This window comes from Pogona vitticeps, chromosome 1, assembly GCF_051106095.1.
Source record: "Pogona vitticeps strain Pit_001003342236 chromosome 1, PviZW2.1, whole genome shotgun sequence".
NCBI classification, from domain to species: Eukaryota; Metazoa; Chordata; class Lepidosauria; order Squamata; family Agamidae; genus Pogona; species Pogona vitticeps.
The window spans coordinates 339,407,225-339,433,078 of record NC_135783.1 but is presented as its reverse complement, the minus strand read 5'-3'; the positions used below and the strand labels follow the sequence as shown (position 1 = coordinate 339,433,078).

Sequence of the window (25,854 nt, the reverse complement as noted above, 5' to 3'; positions counted from 1 at the left end):
AGGGATGTTAATCTTCGCTTGCCTCATTCATGAATGCAAGGAGAAGGAACTACACAATCATTCTTCTTGCCCACAAGAGGGTAAGGTACTTTGTTGCACTCTTGGCAAGAAAAAATGGCATTTACAAATTAATCACAAGTGCGTAAAATAACATTTTTACAGAAATAATAACTTGAATAAAAGGATGGTTACTGCTTTGTTTTATGGACTTTTAAGGACTAGAAGACAGTCAGCAAAAACAAGACCTAGAGCTGATTGTGGCTCTGATCATCAACTTCTTATAGCAAAATTCAAGCTTAAACTGAAGTAGGAAAAACCACTGGGCTAGTCAGGTATAATCTAAACCCAATCCTTTATGAATACACAGTAGAAGTGAAGAACAGATTGAAGGAACTAGATTTGGTGGACAGAGTGCCTAAAGAACTATGGATGGAGGCTCGTAACAATGTAAGGGGGCGACAACAAAAACCATCCCAAAGAAAGGTAGTGCCAAAGAATGCCCCAACAACCGTACAATTGTACTCATTTCACACGCTAGCAAGGTTATGTTCAAAATCCTACAAGGTAGGCTTCAGCAGTATGTAGACAGAAAACTCCCAGAAGTACAAGCTGGATTTCGAAGGGGATGAGGAACTGGAGACCAAAGTGTTAACATGTGCTGGATTATGGAGAAAGCCAGAGTTCCAGAAAAACATCTGCTTCATTGACTACGCAAAAGCCTTTGACTACGCAAAAGCAAACTATGGCAAGTCCTTAAAGAAATGGGAGTGCCTGACCACCTTATCTATCTCCTGAGAAATCTCTATGTGGGTCAGGAAGCAACAGTTAGAACTGGATATGGAACAACTGCTTGATTCAAAATTGAGAAAGGAGTATGACAGCTTATTTAACTTATATGCAAAATACATCATGTGAAAGGCAGGACTGATGGCAGAAAGTGAGGAGGAATTAAAGAACCTCTTAATGAGGGTGAAAGAGGAGAACGCCAAAATGGTCTGAAGTTCAACATTAAAAAAAAACTAAGATCATGGCCACTGGTCCCATCACCTCCTGGCAAATCGAAGGCGAAAATATGGAGGCAGTGACAGATTTGACTTTCTTGGGCTCCATGATCATTGCAGATGGTGACAGCAGCCATGAAATTAAAAGACAACTGCTTCTTGGGAGGAAAGCGATGACAAACCAAGAAAGGATCTTAAAAAGCAGAGACATCACCTTGCCAACAAAGGTCCGCATAGTCAAATCTATCGTTTTTCCAGTACAGTAGTTATGTATGGAAGTGACAGCTGGAGCATAAAGAAGGCTGACTGCTGAAGAATTGATGCTTTTTAATTGTGGTGCTGGAGGAGACTCTCGAGAGTCCCTGGACTGCAAGGAGAACAAACCTATCCACTCTGAAGGAAATCAATCCTGGGTGCTCCCTGGAAGGACAGATCCTGAAGCTGAGGCTCCAATACTTTGGCCATCTCATGAGAAGAGAAGACTCCCTGGAAAAGACCCTGATGTTGGGAAAGTGTGAAGGCAAGAAGAGAAGGGGATGACAGAGTACGAGAGTGTTGGACAGTGTCATTGAAGCTACCAACATGAATCTGACGTAACTCTGGGAGGCCGTGGAAGACAGGAGGGCCTGGCATGCTCTGGTCCATGGGGTCACAAAAAGTCAGACACATCTTAATGACTGAACAACAAAAAAGGACTAGAAGCGCTCAAGAGAGTGTTCTTGCATTTTTCAACAACTAGTTATTGTTCTGTCCTCTGTTATGTGTGGGAAATGGGGTACTTTTTGAAGGAGAGGAACACAGTTTGCAGAAGAGGCCTTGATGAGAAAAAGTAGCACTTCCTATCTTGTTCTGCTTGATGGTGAAGAATTTTGTGGGGGTAGGAAATTCCTCACTGACGCGCTTCATAAAGTAGAGACAGCCTAGGCAGATGAGAAGGAAGTGTTCTTTATAACTTTATTCCAATATAGATGTAGTTTGCCTGTCTCAATACCAATTTTGGAGAAAAATTAATGATAGTACGGTGATACATTAATGTCCTACTTTTGGGCTTCCCAGAAGCATCTGACTGGCCATCATTGGGACATGTTGTTATACAACAGTGGCTCCCAACCTTGAATTCCCAGATGTTCCTGGACTAAAATTCCCAGAAGCCTTTACCACCAGCTGTGCTGGCCAAGATTTCGGAGTTGTAGTCCAAGAACATCCAGGGACCCAAGGCTGCGAATCACTGTTATATATCAAACATGTGTCTCTAAACTGATTCAACAAGATTCTTCTTTTCCTGTATGTTTTGCCTGTTTTTCAAGGAATATTTTCCTTCACATGTAGGACTCACACAATATGTATTCATAGTGAAGAAATGATTTAATTCTCATGTGGACTTTAGATCTTATAAAAGTAACAACACTGATGGGTTTACTTCCCTGGTGAAGGGAAAATATTTATATAGTAAACACCAAAATTGAACAATTAACAGGGTTACTACTGTGCAGCTTGTGAACAAACTTATGTCAGTCTATATTCAGGAAAATGGTTGAAAAAAAGCACACAAAATCTACTACTTTTAATCATAAGAATGTACGTTTAGCAAATAGCAAAGCCATTTACGGCAAACCCCATCTCTACTAAGATATAAATGTGTAACTGAGGACATAGTAGATAGCATGCTTTCAGGACACAATGTCTGGGGCTTCTCTGGATATAGAGGAAAACCTGTACAGCTTCTTGCTCACTTTTCACTGTGTGGCAAAATGCTGGGATTTAGAAGCCCCCACTGAGCCATAACACTCACTGGGAGACTTTGGGTCAGACACTCTCTTTCAGCCTGCCCTGGCTCACAGGTTTTGAAAGTATAGAATAGGAAGACTTAGAGCCACCCATGCTTCTCTGAATTCACCAGATGAAACATGTGATATAAATGTAACTGATAAGTAATGCAAGCCAGGTATGAAAAGCCAAAGCTGACTTATACCGTATGCGGAAAAGGTGAGAGGAACAAACAAGCCTAACACTTATTTCACAGATAATGATATACAAAGCTGGGAGAGACTTCCAGAATGAAATCTGTGTTGACACTCTGGACAATAAACCAAGTGAGGCATATTTTCAATTTTTACATTTTCTTCAAAGTCATAACGCTACAGAAAATACTTTTTCAATTTGAATGTGAACACATGGAAATGTCCATCTTTTTTCCACTTTAAACCTCAGCTCAAATACATGTTTCAGAATGACGTCTTATTCTTCAAAGGATCATTCTGATGCATATAGTATTATAGACAAAAGATCAATAGCACAAAAATATTTATCTGATATATCTTGAGCATGTCTTGAGTTAAGACCTGAGACTATAATTTGTCCCAATACTTGCCTCACTTGTTCCTTTAAGTGAATAAGGGGTTAAATTTTATACTGTAATGAGAATGCAAAGTCATGCCTGTGAAGTCAAGGCAGTGGATTACTGATGGCATGCAGCTGGAACAAGCTTAGGTAACGCTTGTTAGCTTGTTAACTACGTTCAGCTGCTATGTCTGCAGTGATAGGTTGCTCTCACTATTTAAGCAAGAGAGTGAGAACAGCACTTTGCCACTCAGTTGTGAGTCTGGTGGTCATTACTTTAATTCTGTGAATGCTATGTTGCTCTGAGAGATCTACGCACAAGTCTATGTATATAATGACATGTATATATATCTGACCAATGCTAATATATCAAGTCTAATATATTATGCTTTAAGTCTTATCAGAACTGTCTCCATGTTTTTCCTCATTTGTCCATGTCTTTGTTCTGCTTATAAAGGGGTGGATTTGAAGCTAAGATAAGAGACTCTGTGTAACTTGTTATCTTGGGCTCCAAGATTTGTTTTCCCTAACAGAGTGCTCTTCATTATCCAAATCTGACTCCAAGCTTCTGGAGAGGCAAATGCCACATCCGCCTTTGGAGTTGGACCCACGCCAACATCTTTCCCAACCTCAAGTAAGAAAATTTGATCGCTGCTTTCCCCCTCCACTTCCAAAACCCAGCAAAAGCAGGATCAAAGGGCTGTGGAAGTGGAGGGGAAAAACAGTGATCTTAGAAAGTGGAGTGGTAAAGCTAAAGCAGCATTGAAAGGGCTGCAGGATCAGAGGGCTGTGATCCTGCAGCCCTTTCATCGCTTCTTTACCCCTCTATTTTCCAAGCCCCGAATGGAGGGGTAAAGAAGCAATGAAAGGGCTGTAGGATCAAAGGGCTGTGATCCTGAAGCCCTTTCATCGCTGCTTTACCCCTTCATTTCTTAAGCCCTGCAGTGTACATGCACACCCCACTCTGGATCCACTTGCAGGCAAGGAGGAACAGCGCCTGCTGCTTCAGATCTGTGAAGGAGCAGCATAAGCAGAAATGGAGGGGATGGGTCGCGGCACAGAGGTGCCTCCAGACCCCGCTGATGAGCACAGGGTAGGCAGTTTTGCTACCACGTGGTTTGCTCCTCAGCTTACTTCAGTGTAAAAGATGACCCTCAATTTTTCCTCCAATGATTTTAGGAAAAAGTATCTTTTACACGGAAAAATACAGTAATTGTGTAATCTTTGAATTGATGTGAAGCATACTTTTAAATCAAGGTTAGTTTGTAGTGCTATTGTTCTAATCTATAATATTTCTAATACATGTTATCTCTACATGAAGAATATCTGATTCCCAATCTATATGTGGTTTTCACCCAGCGCCTGCTGTTTGTACTTAGGAAAAAAAAATCTTCCACAGATACTAAAGCAAATTGCACAGAAAGAGAGAGAATGAATAGATGATTAATTATATATATACTTGTGTAAGTACTGTGTTTCCCCAAGAATAAGACAAGGTCTTATTTTGCTCCAAAAATGCATTAGGGCTTATTTTCAGGGGATGTTTTATTTTTTTCATATACAACACGTTTATTCATGTCTTCTTCTGGTTGCAACACAATGGTGGAGGGCCGGACCTCACTTAACTGAGGCTTATTTGGGGGGGGGGTAGGGCTTATATTATGAGCATCCTGGAAAGTCATACTGGGGTTTATTTGAGGGTTAGGTCTTATTTTCGGGGAAACAGGTTATGAATGGATGGATAGGGTGACAGGTGTCAAAACTCTGGCCACACCTACTGTTGAAATGCAGTCTTCACCACAGTAGGACTAAGGAACTGTGATGGAGGAAAAGAGGGAAGAATTCACCCTCTCCCTCTCCTTTTTTGGTCCAATACACCATATACTGTGAAAGTTCTGGCAGCAAAGAAAATCAAGCACATAACATATCTAAGAAAGGTATGGGAAAGAACTGGAAAGGGCAAATTCTACTTTAGTTGTAAGAAAGTATATCTTATAGGAAACAAGAATGGTAAGACTATATTTTGAAAAACAAAAGGCAGTATAAAATTCTTCAAATATTTTTTAGAATTTCAAACATAAAATAATCCACAAATTAGGGAATTTAATTAGTACAGTGGTGCCTTGACTTACGAACGTCCCTACTTACAACCATTTTGAGTTACGACCAGCTCTGGCCACAAAATTTTGCTTCTATTTGCGATCGGAGCTTCCACTTATGAACAGAAAAAGCCAGGGAAAAAGGGCGGAAAATTCAAATTGCTAACTGTAGGTGGCAACCAGACTGCTTCTTTGTAGCTCTTTCGCCCCAGCAGTTAGTGTGCGCGCATCAGAGGAGGCTTGGGACTGCCTCACTTCTACTTCTGAGTGAGCGTGTGTATGTTTGCAGAGAGGCTTCGGGCTGTCTGGTAAGGCAAGGTGCTGATTTCTACTTTTTAAAAACTGTTCTGGGTGTTTTTGCAGCATGGTTTTGGGCTGGGGGGTTATGTTTCTGTGCTGTGATGGATCTTGGGAGGGTTGTTTTTTGGTCCCCCCCTCATTTCTGATGGGTCTTGGGGGTGTGTGAGGAAGAGTCAGAGTGACCCGTCGCCTCAAACATCTAAAGGCAGAATGGGAAATAGGAAAAGGACAAGGGATACAGCGAGAGGCAGAACAAGAGGCAGAATCGTGCGCTGGAGAGAAGAGGTTCGCACAGAAGAGATAGGGTTGGCGCGGGACAGTGGAAGCCGCGAGGATGGACAGTTAGTTCGGTTAGAAATGGCTGAGAGAGGGGAGTTAGGAACCGTGAGGGAGAGAATCGATGTATTTCTAACCACCGAAGAATGGGGTGAAACTAAAGAGACCGAGAAAGTAAGTGTTTAACGAAAACGTGAGACTTGATAAATGTGTCCAAGTATTTTCTGTACCAAGGAAAAGAGCTGCAACCAAGATTGATGAGGAAGACAAAGAGAAGTTAGTCAAGGAGAAAGCAAGACCGATAATACCAGGTTTGAGCCCTGAAGAGTCCTGGTTTATCCCAAGGGCAGGGGTCCGGAACGGATGGTACACCATCTAGATCCAGCCATGGAGAAAGAAAAGTCAGTAGAGGGAGAATGGGCCCGCCACCCTTGTTGTGGGACTCTGTTTGCAGTTCGCAGCGGGTGCCTGAGGTTACCAACTGAACAGGAGAAGGCAGCAAAAACATATTAAAAGACACCTATAACAAAAAGTCTCTCATGTGGTTCTGGGAATGTTCACCTCCAGTTATCGTTACATAGTTCTATAGAGTTAAATAAAGATGAAACTACAAGTTATGTTAATAAAGGTTCTTTTATTAATAACTCCGAGTTGTCCCTTGTATTGCCAGAAAATGAACAGCTCAGGTTAATTCCAAACCTGCTTACAGGGGATTGTTGCTTTTTGGGGGGTTTTCCCCATTTCCCATGGGTCTTGGGGAGTTTGTTTGTTTTTTGGCTCCCCCCATTTCCGATGGGTCTTGGGGTGTTTGTTTCGGTTTTTCCCCCATTTCCGATGGGTCCTGCATGCTTCCCTTGCTTTTTCCTGTGTCTTCTTTGCATTTCCGACCTGCCCCCTTTGTTCTCTGTGCATTTCTGATCTGCTCCGTTTGTTTTCTGTGCATTTGCAATGGGTCTTGCATGCTTGATTGGTTTTCTCCCCCCCCCCCAAGCTGGAAGAGATTAATCACATTTCCTGTGAGTCTTGCAGTGATTTTTTGGGTGATTTTTTTTCCTTTGGCCGGAACGGATTAATTGCATCTCAATGTATTCCTATGGGAAATGGTGCTTCGATTTACAACCATTTCGAGTTACGTCCATCTTCTGGAACGCATTATGGTCGTAAGTCGAGGCACTACTATACTATATAAAATTAGGGTGACTTGAGTTCATGGTATAGTTACTTATTGAAATCTCCAACAAATCCAACATATAAAATCTACTTGATGACTACTGCTTATTAACACGATACAAAGGTAAACTTACATAACATTATCAAAACCAAGTTCTCCAGCATCCGTAGCAACATAAACACTGACAACGGCAAATGATATAAATTCATAATCCAAAAGCTCAATGCTGATTAGAAATTGTGATTAAATGTTATAACTTAAGTTTTCTTTAATGAATTTCATATTAAGCCCAAGATTAAATCTGTATGTTGGTCTTATTTGCTGAATTGAGAGAACAAAAAAAAATATCCATATAAGATTTTACTATACATTCTTCTTTTTATTAATGGAGGAAATTATTTCATCTATTTAACTTTGCCAGCATAAACAAAAACACCTTTATAAAAACTAACACAAAAAAATTGTAAGTGTGCTATAATTCTGGAAGAGTTCATGCAGAACTTTGGCCTCCCCCCTTTAAAAAAATTCTAGACATAATGAATGTAAAAAATACAACATACATCATAGAAAGGCCTGCTGATGTCTCAAAAGGGGAGATGAATTAAGATTCCCAGTAGAATGGAGGACTTTTAAGTGCCTCCTTACTATAAAAAACCAGATTTATAAGAAGGATGCTCAAACATTTTCTCAATTTGCAAAATAGAGATTATTTACCTGTAACCATTGTTCTTCGAGTCCACACAAATGGGTTAAACTGTGCCTGCGCAGGACTCTTTGGAATATTTTAGAGCTAAAATAATAAGTGAAACGTCTCCCTGTATCGCGCATGCTCCCCCCGCTGGTACTTCAGTTCCAAATATCCGCCGCTGTAATGGCTCTGAAAAATTTAAATGCCAAAAGTAGTCATGACGGATAGCGGGGAGGTTGGGCGGGACGTGTGGATACACAGAGTACCACTTGAAGAACAACGGTTACAGGTAAGTAACCTCTCTTTCTTCTTCATAGTCTCTGTGAATGCACATGAATGGGTGACTGGCAAGCTCACTTACTGGAAGGAGGGCCGTCACAGTAGAACCGAAGTCAGCACAGCCCTTCCGAAACTTGCTTCTTTCTTTGCTCTGACATCCATTCTATAGCGGGTAGCAAAGGTCAGTGGTGTAGACCAGGCAGCTGACCAGCAGATGTCACAGAGTTCAATGCCATACAGCCATGCGGTGGAAGTAGCCATAGCTCTAGTGGAATGCACTTTGAGCACCTCTGGTGGAGTCTTGCCAACCAGGTCATAGGCTAAAGCAATAGCAGAAACCAACCCTCTGGAAATTGATTGGGAAGAAGCTGGATGACCTTTCCGAGGCCCATGAAAGCAGACAAAGAGTCTGGGAGATTTACGGAAGCCCTTAGTTCTTGAAACATAAAAGGCTAGAGCCCAATGAACATTGGAGTGGAGCATGCGCTCAACATCTGACGAATGTTGGGAATTAATGTTGGGAGAATCAAGGGCTGATTAACATGAAATACCAAAATAACCTTAGGTAGGAATGAAGCATCAGGATAGAGAACAACTCTATATAAAAGATAAAATAGAAGGTTTCTATTCAGAACAAAGCTTTTACTAGGTTCAAAAGATACAATAGTTAAGAAAATGTATAACTATCTGTTAGAAATCAAAATGCAAGATGAAATGGTTAAAGAATGTATGATTAACTGGGCACAAAACATAGGGCATAATATTGATCAGTGGTTGAAAATATGGCAAAATAATATAAATTTATTTATTTATTTATTTATCTAGGCAGCTAGATCGGTTAATTTTAAGGAGAATATATACAAGATGTTTTAGAGGTGGCATATGACTCCAGAAAAATTGTCGAAGATGTATACAGATGTATCAAATGTGTGTTAGAAATATGAAGCACATGTGGGAAGCTATTATCATACGTGGTGGTCATGTAGAGCAGTGGTTCTTAACCTTGGGTTACTCAGGTGTTTTTGAACTGCAACTCCCAGAAACCCCAGTGAGCACAGCTGGTGGTGAAGGCTTCTGGGAGTTGCAGTCCAAAAACATCGGAGTAACCCAAGGTTAAGAACCACTGATGTAGAGTACATGCTGTGTTGCAACAAATATTGCTCTGTAAGGTGCCATTAACCCCAGAACTATTTTTATTGAGTATGATACCTGATAACATAGATAAGACAAAGGAGTATATAGTTATATACATAGTCGCTACAGCCCAAATTCTATATGCCAAAAATTGGAAAATCCAATGGTAGCGAAACAAGAAGATCTTATAGAGAAGATATGGGAAACAGCGGAAATGGACATTTTATCAGAAGTGATGAAGGACTGTCCTTTACAAAAGGCAACTGAAAGATGGGACTTATTCTATAAATGGATTGAGTCAACAGACATCATATAAAGAGCATACATTGAAATGAGAACTTTGGAATTTGGAAGGCAGAAAATAGTAGAAAGAGCAATTTGGAATTTTGACATGGCAATATGTATAGAATAGATGTTAATATGTCATTGTTTCTCCTTTTCCCCCTTAACCTCAATCCCCCTTTTCCTTTTTATCACCCTTTGTTAAAAATAATTTTTTTAAAAAAGGATAGAGAACAACTTTCTCTGGGTAAAACTGTATATAAGGCTCATCAGCCTGTAGTGCAGCCAATTCACTTGCCCTTCGTGCGGACATGATGGCTACCAAGAACAGTCTTTAAGGATAATAATTACAAAGAAGTTGTAGCCATAGGTTAAAATGGGGAACATGTGAGCACCTTCAGAACAGTCTGAAGAGACCATTGAGGAGTTGGAGGTCACACAGGAGGACGAATATTTCTGAGAGCTCGGAGAAATTTCTTTACAATCGGGTGAGAAAACAAATGAGAAGCATACGAATCTACAGGTTGATATGAGATGATAGCTCAAATGTAAACTTTGAGTGTGAAATGTGCCAAACCCAAATCAAACAAATGGTGTAAGAAGGGTCTTCAGAGAAATAGGAACCATAATGAAACCCCTGAATTCAGCAAATTTTGTAAAGGCGGACCATTTGTGAGAGTATAACAACTTGGTTGGTGGTTTCCTAGCTTTCTCGAGCACCTCCCTTATAGTGGGGGAATCCTCCACACTGTGAGATGGAGACACTCAACATCAGGGTGACATATATTGCCTCTGTTCTGAGTCAGGAGAGATGGCTGGGGAGGCAATCTCAAGTAATCGGTTGCAATGGCCTTGAGGGTGGTGAACCATGGTTGTTGAGGCCACCATGGTGTCACTAAGATGGCATCGGCCTTTAGTTGGTGAATTCTGATTATTGTCCGCTGGATGAGTGTGATAGGTGGAAAGAGATATAAGAGAATTGAGTCCCATTGTACCATAAAGGCATCTCCCAAGGATCCCCTGCCTCTGCCTGCTCTGGAGCAAAACTGTTCACACTTCGTGTTGAGCTGCGTGGCGAAAACGTTGATGGTCGGTGTGCCCCATCTGTCATAGATGTGTTTGAATACCAAGACGTTGAGGGTCCATTTGTGCATCTGAGAGGTCAGACGGCTCAGATAATCGGCCACATTGTTGTCCTCTGTCACCACATGGATAGCGATTGGAAATATGTGATGGTCATAGCACCACTCCCAAAGGTGGATCGACAGGTATAGAAGGGACAAAGAATGAGTGCCTCCCTGCTTGTTTATGTAGCACAAAGTGGTCATGTTGTCTGTAACCACTTGTACTCCATGACTGATCAGTAATGGAAGGAACGCTTGGAAGGCTTTGATAACTGCTAACATTTCCACATGATTGATATGTAGCAGTCTCTCCGAGTTTGGCATGGATCTTGTGAACACCACAGTGTGCACCCCATCCTATCGTACTGGCATCAGTTGTAACTTGCACAGTCAATTGGAGGGGCTTGAAAGGTCGACCAATCAGCAGATGAGGTGCAAATGCCCACCATATTAGTTGATGCGCCAACTCTGGGGTGACGTGTAGACACTTTGCAGGGTTGTCAAGCAGAGGATTGAACTGGGAGAGGTACCACGCCTGCAGGGAGTGCATCTTCAGTCGCAGACGTGGAGGAAGAACAGATGTGGTGGAAGCCATCAGACTCAGGAGATGTTGGGTGTGATGTGCTGTCACTCTGGCGTTGGGTTGCAAAGGACGATATAATTTGTGGATCCTTTCATCCGTGAGGAAGATTCTGGCTCTGCTGGAGTCCAGGACTGTGCCTATATAGTCAATGGTCTGTGACGGTATGAGATGGGACTTTGACATGTTGACTTTAAGGCCTAGATCTGCCAGTGTTTGCAGTGTGAAAGCCGTGTCCTCTTGTGACTTTGTATAAGAGCCAGCAATGATCAACCAGTCGGCAATGTATGGAGATTCCATGATGTTGTTGAGACGAAGGTAGGCTGCTACTGGAGCTAATCACTTTGTAAAAGTCCTTGGGGTGGTGGCAAGGCTGAATGGGAGGGGCGGAATTGGTACATTGATTCCATGAAAATAAATCTGAGAGATTTGCAATGAAGCTTATGGATGGTAATGTGGAAGTAAGCATCCTGCAAGTCTATCACAATGAACCAATCGCTAGGCGCAAGAAGTGGCACAATAGATTCCAATGTGACCATGCGGAATCACCTGTGACAAAGGTAAGTGTTGAGACACCTGAGATCCAAGATCGGTTGCAGGCCTCCATCCTTCTTGGGGACCACGAAATATCGGGAGTAGAAGCTGTCCAGTGCTTTTTGAGAAGAAAGCGTTGAATGGTGTGCTTCTGAAGAACAGAGACTTCTTCCTCTAGAGTAGATGAGTATGAAGAGATCTTGAGATGACCGAGAGGGAGAAGATCTAAGAACTATAGCAGGTAACCAAAACATATGATGGTGAGCACCCATGTGTCCGTGGTGATATTGGTCCATTTGTTGAAAAAGGGGCCTAGCCAGGGAAGGTAAGATAGATTGGATGAACAAATCAGTAGAGGACAGTCAAAGATATTGTTTGCCGTTTCTGGCAGGGTGACAGAAATTCTGGCGACACTGATAAGAACCTGAGGTCGGAATTATGTGGCAGCAGAAGATGGAAGAATATTTGACCTTCCTGAGGAGGTTCATACTGATGCTAGGCTTGCTGGTATGGTTGTTGGTATGATTGATGGGTGAATGGTCTGCGCCATTGCTATCGTTGAAATTTAGGTTCTAATAATATAAGTCCAAATCGTAATCCAAACGCCATGATGAACGGTCCGAGTTCAAAGCCAAATAATCACGTAATAACAGTATAGAATCAGAGAGAATGGAAGGTCAGGACAGTCCGGATTGGTAAACCAGATAAGAATTGTAGTCAAACAGTCCGTAGGTCAATACCAGAAATTTTTTAAAAGAAGAATTAGCTCAAGCAATTTGCGGCAAAAAGGAACTGAGATACCGGCGGGCAGAGCATGCGCGATACAGGGAGACATTTCACTTGTCATTATTTTAGCTCTAGAATATCCCGAAGAGTCCTGCGCAGACGCAGTTTAACCCATTTGTGTGCATTCACAGAGACCACAAAGAAGAACTGATAGGTTAAAAAATCCAGCTCTTCTTTTTTTTATTTTTAAAATTTTTTTAAACTGTAACATAAATATAAAATACATAAACCAAAATACAAATTAACTGTGTTCCCCACCACCATAATCCAGCTCTTCTTGGCTGAATTTTGATTTTCTGCACCACATGCACCTTTCCTCACTTTAATTACTGTACTTCATGTACATGCCTGATTAACTGCAAAGGACAGACATTTCAAATCAAAGGAATAAATGTTAAACAAAACTCAGTTTCTTGATGCAGGGGATATTCAATGAAATACCTCTTTATCTACTGAATTACAGTTGCAATAACAAACTGGCAAGCTTTGCAACTATATGTGAAAAGCTATTGGGAAAAGCCTCAAATGGTAGGCTGATGTCCAGAAAGTTGCAGTGTTTACATAATGAACAGTTTATGTACAAAGGCAGTGTGCTGGCAAAAGCTTTCAATTAAGGCACAGAAAGTGGAGAACTAAGTAGCAAATTAAAGTTCTGAATGAATACAGATTATATAAGGAGAACTTTCAGGATGCTGATGACAGTAACATTTAAGGTAATGCTGATGACAGTAACGTTTAAGGTAATTTTGTGTATTATTCAAGAATTCTTCCGCAGAATGGTATTGTGTATGAAATATTTTCATTTACAGACCTACATTCTTTCTGCTAACAATGTAGCTAATTTTAGGCTGCCATACTACATACATTTTCCCTCTAGAAAAACCCACTGAACATCTGAATAAACATGCACAGGTTGCACTATTAATGTCACTTATTGGAGCATGAAACTTCACTCATTTTCAGCCCACTACATTTTTGATCACGCTCTCAAACCAACTGCTACATAATATACTGAATGAAATGAAAAAAATGAAGTCTTGGAAGCAATAGCTCTCTCAACAGCAATAGCTCTCTCAACTTGTTCCTGGAAAAAAAAGGTACTGTATATAAAACTTGAAGGAAGGTCTTCTTTATAATCTGGCCCATTTGTTTAGGTTCTGTAGGAGAGAGACAGTTGACAGGTATGCAGGATAAGGTCTTAGTTGTTATGACTGTGGAATTCTTCATGCAGGCTAGACTACAAGTATTCAGTCAGGCACCTCCTCTGATCATTTAAACACCAAACCAAGACTGTACATTTTGGTCTCCCTCTGACTGAGAGCCTACCCCCTTCAAATGGCATGTTTCACCTACTTTTTAAAAAGTCAATGTGCCATGGAGACTTTAAAATGTGTTCAATTTTGTTGTAAACTTTCTTGGGAGTACCCGATACATAAAACAAAGCAGAAATACTTTAAATGAAATAAAGAATTTCCACTGCAGATGGACACATTTCATGTACAATCTCTTAAATTCAAGCACAGGCTTGTGGCAAGATAGCACAGGGTTAGGAGTGGCTATTCAAGTCTGGCAAGTCTACTCAAACCCATGCAAACTTCGTAGTCCTGCACTGAGCAGGAGATTGGACATGATGGCCTTCTAGGGCCCTTCCAATTTCATTATTCTATGATTTTATATCCCACACAAATGTAGTCTAAGTCTCCTGAATATCAAACAGGCATTTCTTACACATACAAAGACACATGTACATGTGTAATAAGAGGGCAGTAGCAATATTCTAACTAAGAAAAAAAAAACAAGTTCAGTATTGTCTGTTTTCCAATAGTCACCTTTATAGAAAGGAGCCTTGTGGTGCAGTGTTTAAATTGCAGTACTGCAGTTTTGACTGCTCACAACATGCTTTTAATCCTGGATTCAGGTAGCTGGCTCAAGGTTGATTCAATCTTCCATCCTTCTGAGGTCAGTAAATTGAGTAACCAGCCTGGGGGGGGGGCGGTGGTAATGTGTGGTCTGCATAATTAAAGTGTAATCTGCCCAGCTTAAATCCATTAATCAGCTTTAAGCGCAATTGGATAGTATACAGTATAAGCAGCAAACTTTGCTATTTTTTTGGCTTAGAAGCAAAGGCAATTAGTGGGTATGTGAAGAAAGTTCACCAATTTTTTATTTATAGTTGGGAAACCTGCCAAAGAACCTCACATCCTACTTAACCCCTTGTGAAAGAGCTGTCCTTCAATACAAAACTGACACAACAATCTTTTTTGTTGTTGTTGTTAGTGATTTGCATGTCTTTCCCCTCTGTGAAACTGACACATATATGAAGCAACAGGGCAAACTGGCCAATCTGAAAGAGACACACAACCTATTAATTCCCTCAGCTTTTAATAATCCACATGACAAGACAGCCTTTGCTAAGTTTTAAATGTTGTACATTTACAGAAATATGCAAAAAATGATCTTGCGATAAAGAAAATTATTTGAGCAACAAAAGGAGTCTTACCATCTCATGATGAGGAGAAAAGTTCTCATAACGCCTTTTTTAGTGTGTGAGGTGGAACCAAGATCAGTATTTTATACCTCATCACCCACACTTTGGTTCACGTTCTCATGTGACAGAGAGAAGAAATCCATGGCAAAGCCACTTTTCAAACTAAATCGCACTAAATCTTCAGAGTGACAACTAGGTAAACTATTTCTGACATTTGGAAGGAAGATTCACACTGCTTGGTTTGTTCCAAAGAAGCAGCCATATTATTCTTCTCATCGGGTTGGCAAAAATAAACAGGAAAAAATAAAAATACCATAGCATTTAAAGACTAACAGTGTGAATAATGTGAACTTTTGTGGAGCAAAATGCATTTCATTATTTTTTCTTTCATCAGAGACAGGGAGAACAGATACACATTCCCTATATTTATTCCCTTGGTGGTGAGAGTTACGTATCAATGAGGATACAGATAATAGACAAAGTGACAACAGTTTGTTAACATAGGAACTGGACTATCAAGTCGAGATGGGGGTATTTGCATATGAATATCCCCGCACTGCTGGAGTTAACGAGGGTCCACCCCCTGGGGCTGGACTGTCCACTCATATGTCCGCCAGCAGCGGCAGCCTCGCTCATCCTTCCAATCACTCCCGGAACCCTGCTCTCTTCCTGCTTGACTAGCCACTCCAGGCAAGGGGAGGGAGGAAGAGTCTTCCTGCACAACTGCCGAGTCGCTAGCCGAGCAGAGAGTGGGGCTCTGGGAGTGATTGGAAGGATGAGCGAGGCTTTTACCGCTGCCGGACACATGAGCGGACAGTCCGGCCCCAGGGGGCAGACGCTCACTAACTCCAACTGTGTGGGAATATTTGTATACAAATACCCCCACCTTTACTATCAAGCTGTTAATCAGCAAACCCTAATCAGGTCGAAAAGCTAAGTATATCTGACTGACCCAAGAATTCTAAGATTAGTTTATGGACAAGGGAGACAACTATTTATCATTTCCTTTTTCTACAGTAGTGCCCGGTGTTGTGGCTGACAACTTGGAATCCTTTTTGCAGTTGCCAGTGAAGCTATGGGGGCACAACTGAGATCCAAGTTACTGAGAGTTCTTGTAAAAGGCAACACAACATGAGGACAGAGATAGGAGAAGACCCTGTTACACATTTAGATGGCAGTTGTATGCCTTTATCTATGCAACATTATGGGCTCATTTACTTGTTGATTCTCTAATATGATTTTTGACATCTTCTGCCAGTACTACCCCTCATCTTTTTACACAGTTGTGAGCCAGGAGGCAAGACAGGGTCACTGCTCACTGGAGTGCCATCCATTCCCACAAAGGAGACAGAGAGAGAAGGGGAATATGGGCTCGCTATGCCTCCAGAGGTAACCTCAGAGGAGTCGCTCCAAGGGCCACAAGAAGAACTATCCCAGAGCTTGAGGGGGAAGTAAAGGATGATGGAAGTAAAGGAAGAACAGTTTAAAAAGGTGGGAAAGAAAAGTAAGTGAGGGAGAAGATAGAGGCAGGAGAAGTGATAGAGAAAGGAGAGGCATTGCGTCCAGGTTGGGAACAGATTTGGTTGCAAGATCCTTGGACCCAGAAGTGGGAGAAAATGAAGGTGCCTGGGGAGGAGGCCAACCATAGCAAAAGAGCAGTGATTCCCCCTAGACCATCTTACTGGGGAGAAGCAGAAGCAAGAGAGTGGAGAAAGAGGTTGAGAGAAAAAAGAAAAGGTGGAGCAGGAGAGAAGGGAAAGGAGTGAATGGGAGATGAAGAAGAGGCCAGAGTGGAGATGCTGGAACCCGGCAAGAGTCCCAAGTGGGAAGATTTCCTTGGAGATGCATCTGTGCCCCTGTTGCCTATAGAGACGGGAATGACAATGAAAGAATGGTCACTAGTCAAACAGCTAGGACCATGGATCTCTAATTATGGTAACACCTTAGTTTTAGAAGATTGGAGCCCCTTTCCACCCAGTTGGAGGAAGGTGAAAAAGACTATGTTCCAGTTCACAATAATTGTTTATTCAACAGTTCCAAAATAAATGTTCCATTGTTATCACTGCAAATGGTGTCTGTGTCTGATGAAGTTATTAGAGATAAAGAAGAACCACATGATCGTCCAATCGAACCCTCACAACAGGACAAAGAGGACAATCACTGTGGAAAAGAATGAAAGAACACAAATTTGAAACCAAGAATGGCAACACAAATAAACCAGTTTCAAAACACTTCAGTCTCCAAGGATGTTCTGTTATAGATCTTAAGGTGGCTGTACTAGGGGGGGAAAGGAATTAGAAAGGGAGGCTCAAGAGTGAAATAGACAATCTCCAGTGCACCTCTACAGGCCTCAACAAAGATCAAGGATTCTTAGTGTAGTTACATACATTAACAATAAGCCTGTAATATCACATTGGTATAAAATGGTGTTTCCCTTCACAGATTCTGACGTCTGCTCCACAAACTGTTCTTAGGATTCTTGTGACAGGCTTTCTTGCCATACAGTTTATCACTCTATCTAGGATTGTGCTAATTAACAGCTTGATAGTCCAATTCCTATATAAATAAACCATTGTCACTTTGTCTATTATATGTATCTTCACCTGGACACAAACAACTATCACCACTATGGCAATAAACACTGAGTATATATATTTGTGCTCCCCATGTCTGAAGAAGTGGAGTTTGATATATGAAAGCTCATATTATGAAAAAACTGTTAGCCTTTAAAACGCTCTATTTTGCCTGTTTTTATTTTATTTTTCCTCTTTATTTTTGCCAATATTGCCTCATTTCACTTTCAAACAAAGTAAAACAAAATTAAAACAGCAGTAGTTTGAAAGTCATGTAATATATCAATAGCTATATTTTTAAAAAGAACAGAACAGAAATAAAACCCACCAACATGCTTTCTATTAATTTTAATTCTGAATGTATGTGTTTCTTGGAATATGGTTCCAGTTTTAGACAGTCTCCTGGACAGAAGCATTTTAATTGTCATTAGAAATGAGTGACCTCAGCACACCTTGTAAACCTCCTGCACACTGACAGCTTTATTAATATACTCCATTATGGAACTGCTTTATCTATTTTGTTGTCATGTCTTTCAAAAATTCCTCCACTGAAACTCAAGAGACAGCTGATAAGCATGCATTGCAGGCTTCCCAGCAAAAGGGAATTGAGCAGGCTATCAGTCATTTGCAGGTCGCATGCAGCTATTCTACTCAAACCACACCAGGGAACTCTGATTAGCATTCTGTAGTTAGCTTTACATGGAAGCTAAACATCAACAGAAGCTCTTACACCCATGAAACAAATCTTAACTCATTCGTGGATGCCTACCTTGATACAGACCTCTATGTAAGATGTATCCATTTCCCAGGTCCTGAATTTAAAAGGGCAAGACAAGACTATGAAAAAAATATATTAACTGGGCTTTAAAAAGTTAATTACAAGATCTTGAAAAAATCACATCAATTTGCAAAATAACGAGATTTTCTCTCTTAAAACTGGCGTTGGATAATCAAAGTTAAATCATGATCCACTAAATCTGTCCAATTTCTAGCAAATTGGCATGAGTTCCTGATTTCAGTGGTTTAAAGATAACAGTAAAACTTTCACTCACCCCACAACCTTTTGTGTGTGGACAAGTTAGCTATGTACTGATCACAAACCTCTTGGCCAAGCTACTCAGTGACAACTGTTCTGTGATATGTAGCTTGAAACACTTACATTGCATGTTTCTCTGGTTTTAAAAAATAAAATAGATTCTATAAGATTAAGTTTGCTCCTCTTTGCTTTGAACACGAGCTCTCCTTAAAATCAGGTTTAACAAGCAATTTTCATTATGCTGGGATTACTCACATGACTTTAGTTGTAAAATCTCTGTCAAGTATGGTAGTTCTGGTATTTTATTGCAAAAGCTGATCTAATACAGCACCAAGTAGTGCTAAGTAGTCTTCCTAGAAAAAAACTAGGAACAGCTCTTCAAAACCAGTTTAAAGCATTCATATCTTTGTTATCTTCTATTGTCACAGTTTTCATTACATGGTCAGCAGAGGATTACAGAGTCAAGTTTTCATTTTGTTTCAGAACAGTTCTACTGTACAAAGACAGGCGGCTGATCCATGGTTCAAGTAACAGATCAAATGATAACTTCTACAGTGGCTCCAGCAAAGTGCTAGTTGGAATTGGCACAGGCTCCTATGTACTTAGCCGTTTCATAGATTATGTGGCCTTGGCCGAACTCTACTGTTTATCTCATTCCCTTATGTATAAATATGAGAATATTACAAATACAAATCTAGGGATTTTGCAAAAGTAGGACTGTAAAGAAAACTGGAATATTACAACAATCTGAATTAAATATTTACATTTTCAACATATCTCACAAATACTCTTACTTCTTTTTAAATCTCTTCCACAGACATATGAGGTTTCTCAGTTTCTAATATAAAGGGTGAAGTCCAACATGATATTGCAACAATCAAAAACAAAAACAAAAAATAAACTCCATGTGGAGCATGCACTGAAGAAAATACTAACCTATATCTATCCTCATAAGTGTACTGCATTTTATAAGAAAACAATAGTTAGAGTACAGGAGATAGAACAAACCTATATTTACGTATATCGCATGTTCACATACTGACAGACAGCATCACTATGCGTGTTAATTTGTGTGTATGTGTACACAACAGGTTTGTGTGGTTTTAATCTCCTTGTCCTTTGTAAAAGAAAGTATTTACAAATTAAGCAGAACTGGCTCTTCCACAAAGAAAACAGACAACTCTACATTTTTCTATCTTTTGCAAAGTTTGATTTAAGTAATGACTGTGCATTAAATTAGATGTTATACCCACTATGTGGGACACATTTAATTCTCTAGCCTATACAGTTATTAAAAATTACCGTATTTTTCGCTCCATAAGACGCACCTTTCCATAAGACGCACTAATTTTTTAGAAGAAAACAGGAAAATATAATCTGTTTTCTTCGCTCCATAAGACGCACAGACTTTCTGCCCCCCTGTTTTGTGGGAAAAAGTGCGTCTTATGGTGCGAAAAATACAGTAGTTTAAACAAACAAGACAACAATGTCAAAGTTTCTTTGCTCAACAGTTTCAACATCATGAAAGTAACCATCCAAGATAACAAATTATTTTGTTTAAAGGTACAAAGAACTGAGGATTCAAATAGATTGTCTATGACTCTTAATGCTTACTCATATTATAAACAATGTAGGACCTGCGAAAGTATTTTGGTAGAGAATAAATACTTAAATATTGGTGTGGTATAGTATAAAAAATTGCTGGATGTGTTCTATTTTAGATTTTTAGATATTCTTGGTCAGGGGATTTTTGATAAAATGTAACAATGTCAAAACTAGGCAACTACGTACACACTTACAAATGTTAACAGTTCAAGACCTTCTAGGGCTTTTTCCAAATAGCACTGAGAAAGATACCTTTGCGAGAATCTGACCAATTCCAACATATCTAGTCTCATGCCCTACATATCACATTATTGAGACCAGAGAATCCACAGTGAAGGAGAGAATGGGAAATTCTCCTTCAGCAGGATTTCTACATTTTGTGTGTATATGGGTTTGAGTTTAATCTATCCCAGCTGAAAAACACAAAAGATGCAGGTTTAAAAGTACTTCCTCAGGATCACAATAGTCTACAGCTTGAAGAGAAATTATATTCTCGGAAATAATGAAATTACACACATGTGATTTTGCAGAATTTGTATACTTTCAGAAAAAATGAGTTCTGGTTGCAAGCGATTGTCATGATAATCAAGTGGCAGCTAAAATATGCGAAACTGTACTGAAAGGATCAGATTATGGAAATGCAAGACTTCTGGCTTGACGCTGCGACGAGATAGCAGCAGGAGGACAGCCTGTCCCCTGGGCTGAATTCCAACTTGTTTGGAACCCCCCAGGGTGTTAAAACCACCCCAAAGAGGTGGTAAAATGGAGGAGAATCCTGCTGATCATGAGGGGAACGGCGGTTACCCACATTTGATCCGGAAAACTCCCCAATGAACCAGCAGATGGAAACAAGCAGCTGAACTAGCTTGCTTGCAAGTCATCGGCAGCCAGCAATGGAGAAGCGATAAATCAGCCAAATTAACATTGTTACCATTTTTAACTGTATTGCTTTACTATCCCTCGACGAGACAATCCCTATGGCAGAAATAGCGTCTTCTATCCCTCACCACTGATCGAGCAGCAGTGAATCTGGGGAGAGGAGGAGACGCAGGGAGACACAAGGAAAATAAATTGGACATTAATTAGACATTTAATTATACTTTAAGGAAGGAAGTTTGGTATTACTTTGTTGTTATAAACTGAAGAATCTTTATCTTAAAAACACCATTGGCAAGAACTTTGGGAAACTAAACTTGTTCATGTTACTTGTAACAGACATCTAAGATGCTGGCACAAAGCCTAGAATCAATGACCTTGAACACTTTTATGGCTGTTTGGAATTCTCTTTCTTTTTGAGGACAGAACTGAACTACAGACAAATTAATCCTAGAAAGCCTACAGCTAAAGTGGAACTTCTAAACTGTATCCTGGGTTCTGAACTTGACTGGACCTTGAGCCTTTAGGCAGGGAAAACTCTCTATGTCTGAGACTGGATTCAAGCTTAACCCTAAAGATGATCAATCCATTAATGTGGACCTATGGAAGCAAGTATTGATGGAACTGGACTGATTACTTTAAGCCTCTGGATAACTTTCACTTGGAATAGAATTATTTGACATCTGGGACATAAAGTCAAAACAAGGACAATTTTTGGATGAAACAAAATCTACCCTTCAAGTAATTTTAGAAATAGTGAGATCTCACAATGAAGAGGCGAAATAAATGAAGGAGCAATTGAAGAACTATATCAACAGGAGACAGGGAATAATGAGCAAGGAAATGAGAGGGTGGTAAATGATGTATGCCAATCAAAAGAAGGGTTGGAGGAAATTAGAGGAGAAAATCAGGAGTTAATTCTGTTTTTAAAAGTTTTTTTAATTGCAAAACAAAAATAAATACGAAAATACAAAATACTATACAATCTAAACCACCATGCAACCCATACCCACGGATTCCCTTGGAACAATACTTTTAACACTAACTTCCTTTCCATAATTGTATTGATTGTTGTTTAGAGGCTTTCCCCTTTCCTTTCACTAATACAAATTCAATGAATCTACCCCAAATAGCATAAAAATATTTGAACTTATTTCCCTTTTCATTTTAAGTTCAGTAGTCAATTTATTATTTAATGCAATGTCCCATACTTCATTATACCAATCTTCTAATTTTATATCATTTTTATCTTTCCAGAATCTAGCTATTAATATTCTGCCACTTGTCATAAAATTGGAAATCAATTCCTTTGAACAATAATCAAGTTCTATCTTATCAAAAATTGACAATAAAGCAATTTTAGAATTGAATTCAGTATCTTTTCCAAATATATCACATATTTCCTTAAAAATCAGTTTCCAAAATTTCTGAATCCATTTACACTCCTACCACATATGTTATTAAGTGCCAATTTCTTCATCACATTTCCAACAGGCATTAGAATAGTCTGAATTTATTATATTCAATTTCATCGGAGGTATTTTCCACCTTAAACTAATGTTAATTTTTTTTCCTTTATTCTTACAGACATTAATATTAAAACTCTCATCCTCCAAATTTTTATCCAATCCTCTGTTTCATTTTCTCTCTTTAAATTATTTTCCCAAATTGATTTCAAACCTTCTGTTTCTGTCTCTTTTTCCTCTTGTTCCAAAATTAGGTTATAAATTCTACTTACTACTCCCTTTGTCAAAGCATCTTTCTGCATGTATTCATGTGATGATAGAAAATGTTCGTACTTAGTACATTCTCTACATTTCCCATTAGTTTTCAAGCATTCATTCGTCCAACTATATAACTGGATATAATTACACCATGATAATTTATTAATTTGAAGTTTAACTATAATCTGATCCTTCAATCTCATTTTAATCATCCAATCCTTCAATCTGGTGACTTTTTTTGTCCTTAAACATATCAGCTAAACCCTTCAAGTTTGCTGGGAATTTTTCTATTTCAGTCACTAATTTTAGTGGTGAAGTAAAGGGACGTAGGTTCTTTTTGTTTTTGTTCCAGATACTTAACATGTTTCTTAAAAAGGCTTGTTCACTTGATTTATTGTATTTCTTTTTACTACATTAAACAAGTATTTTTCAACATTCCCATTTATTTCTGAGGATTTCATATCCCACCAAATTAACTTTCCTTTGTTGTATATAATACCTCCAAAAATCTTAACTGATTCGCTGTATAGTAATTTTTATATTAGGAATACATATTTTTTGAGCCTTATATCAATATCTTTTATTTATTCTAGATTTTTTTACCTTAATTATAAAATCCATTAATTAATCTCTGCCAATACTTAAAATCTTCTTCTTCTAATTGTATTGGGAGCACCCTGAACATAAGTAATTTTTGGTAATATTTTCATTTTGACCATGGCGATTCAACCAAACCACTATAGTTTCAATTTAGACTCCTGCAATGTATTTTTAACATAACTCTTTAATTTATTAAAATTTTGCCCCTTTAATTTTTGAGTCACTTTAACTATACAGCGGTACCTCAACTTACAAACTTAATATGTATTGGAACGGCGTTCGTAAGTCAAAATGTTCATAGGTCGAAGCACAATTTCCCACTGAAATGCATGGGAACGGGATTAATCTGTTCCAGCAGTTCAAAAAAAAAAACAAAACCAAAAATAAAAATTAACAGAGCAAGTCCCACGCTGGGACTGGGGAAAACACACACACACACACACACACACACACACAAATCCCAAAACAACACAGCACAGAAACATAACCCCCCCAGTCCAAACCCACCCTCCAAAACCCACCCAGAACAGTTTTTTAAAAAGGAAAAAGCAGCATCTTACCAGTCCGAAGCCTCCTCAGCTTCCCAGGCTTCCACTGCTGCTGTGACCACCGACAGCGGGAGGATTGAGCCTGGTGGGAGTGCTTCGGCCGCTCGCCTCCCAGCTCGCCTTCCACTTGCTCCGTGCCACCCTCTGTGGGCCAATGGCGGGAAATTCAAATAGCGGAGGGTGGTGAGGAGCGAGCAGCTGAAGGAACCTGGCTAGCTCAAGCCTCCCGGCACTCCACTGCCTCCGCCGCGGCCGGCGGCGAGCGGCTAAAGTGCCCGGCCAGCTCAATCCTCCTGGCGCTGGGCTACCACTGCCTCCGCCGTCCGCACCGCTGCCACCAGAGCAACCAAGAGGCTCAATCCTCCTGGCTCTGGGTCACCTCCACCCACACTGCCCCCGCCAAAGCACCTAGGAGGCTCAAGCCTCCTGGCTTTGGGTCACCTCCGCCCCGCTACCCCTGCCAGAACACCCAGGAGGCTTGAGCCTCCTGGCTCTGGGCTTTCCCCACCGCATCCCTTTCCCTAACTGTTGGGGCAAAAAAGCTACAAAGAAGCAGCCTCTTCGCCACCAACAGTTGGTACAGTAAATTCAAATTTCCTGCCCCTTCTCCCTGCCTTTTTGTGTTCATAAGTCGAAGCTCCATTCACAAGTCAAAGCAAAATTTGGCAAACGGAGTGGTTCGTAAGTAGAAATGTTCGTAGGTAGGTACGTTCGTAAGTCAAGGTTCCACTGTATTAATACCTAAATATTTAATATAATTACACATTTAAAAACCATATTTACTTACAAATGTTTCTTGTTCATGTTTATTATATTTAAACATCATTTTTTTTTTGCCAGTTAATAGTTAATCTTGTTATTTCCCCAAATTTTTCTAAATGATTTTTAATATTATCCATACTTTCTAATGGGTTTTTAATGGTCAATAATGAGTTATCAGCAAATAAATTAATCTTAATAGTATCATTTTTCCTAATCCTTTAATTAATTCACCATTTCTTATTGCATTAGCTAACAGTTCTATAACCATACAAAACACTATTGGTGAAAGTGGACAGCCTTGTCTTGTACCTCGGCCTAGAAAAATCCACTCTGTTAAACCATCATTAACTATTACTATCTGAATATAATTCATCTACAACCCCTATGAATCTACCACCAAATCCCCAACCCTTTATAAGCAGCTTTAATGTTGGCCATTCCACACAGTCAAAGGTCTTAAATATGTCTAGTGATAAAACAGTTGCCTTTGTTTTTTCCTTTTCTACCTCATATATTTATTTAAAAACTCGCCTAGTTAAATTATCCCTTTCTCTTCCCTTTATAAAGCCACATTGATCCTCTTTAATATAATTTGTTATAAATCTATTTAATGCATTTGCTAGTATAGCAGTAAAAATCCTGGCATCTTGATTTATTAGAGATATAGGCCTATAAGGCCCTGGATCTGTTAGATCCTTGTTGGGTTTTGGGATAAGAATTGTTAATGAATGTTTCCACGAAGGTGGAATTGTCTCTCCTTCCAATATTTTATTATAAAACATTTTTAGCTTAGGTATCAAAATGGAACTAAAATGTTTATAATATCATGAACCCAATCCATCAGGGCCTGGTGTTTTACCATTTCTCAGTTTATTAATAACTTCAACAATTTCTTCTTCTTTAATCTCTTCTTCTAATATTCTTTTATCACATTCCAATAATTTAATTTTAAAATTCTCATTAATATATAATTTTCTATATTCTTTCAGTACACTATAATTTTGATTTTTTTATTGCTAAATTCAAAAAATGCCTCTTTATATACATC

At 39.5% G+C, this 25,854-nt stretch overlaps 1 protein-coding gene across 4 annotated transcripts in view; it reads right to left on the bottom strand.

Moving 5' to 3' along the window:
- PPP2R5C (protein phosphatase 2 regulatory subunit B'gamma) overlaps positions 1 to 25,854 on the bottom strand; it is a 97,616-nt gene that overhangs the window by 54,717 nt on the left and 17,045 nt on the right. The window lies entirely within an intron of this gene.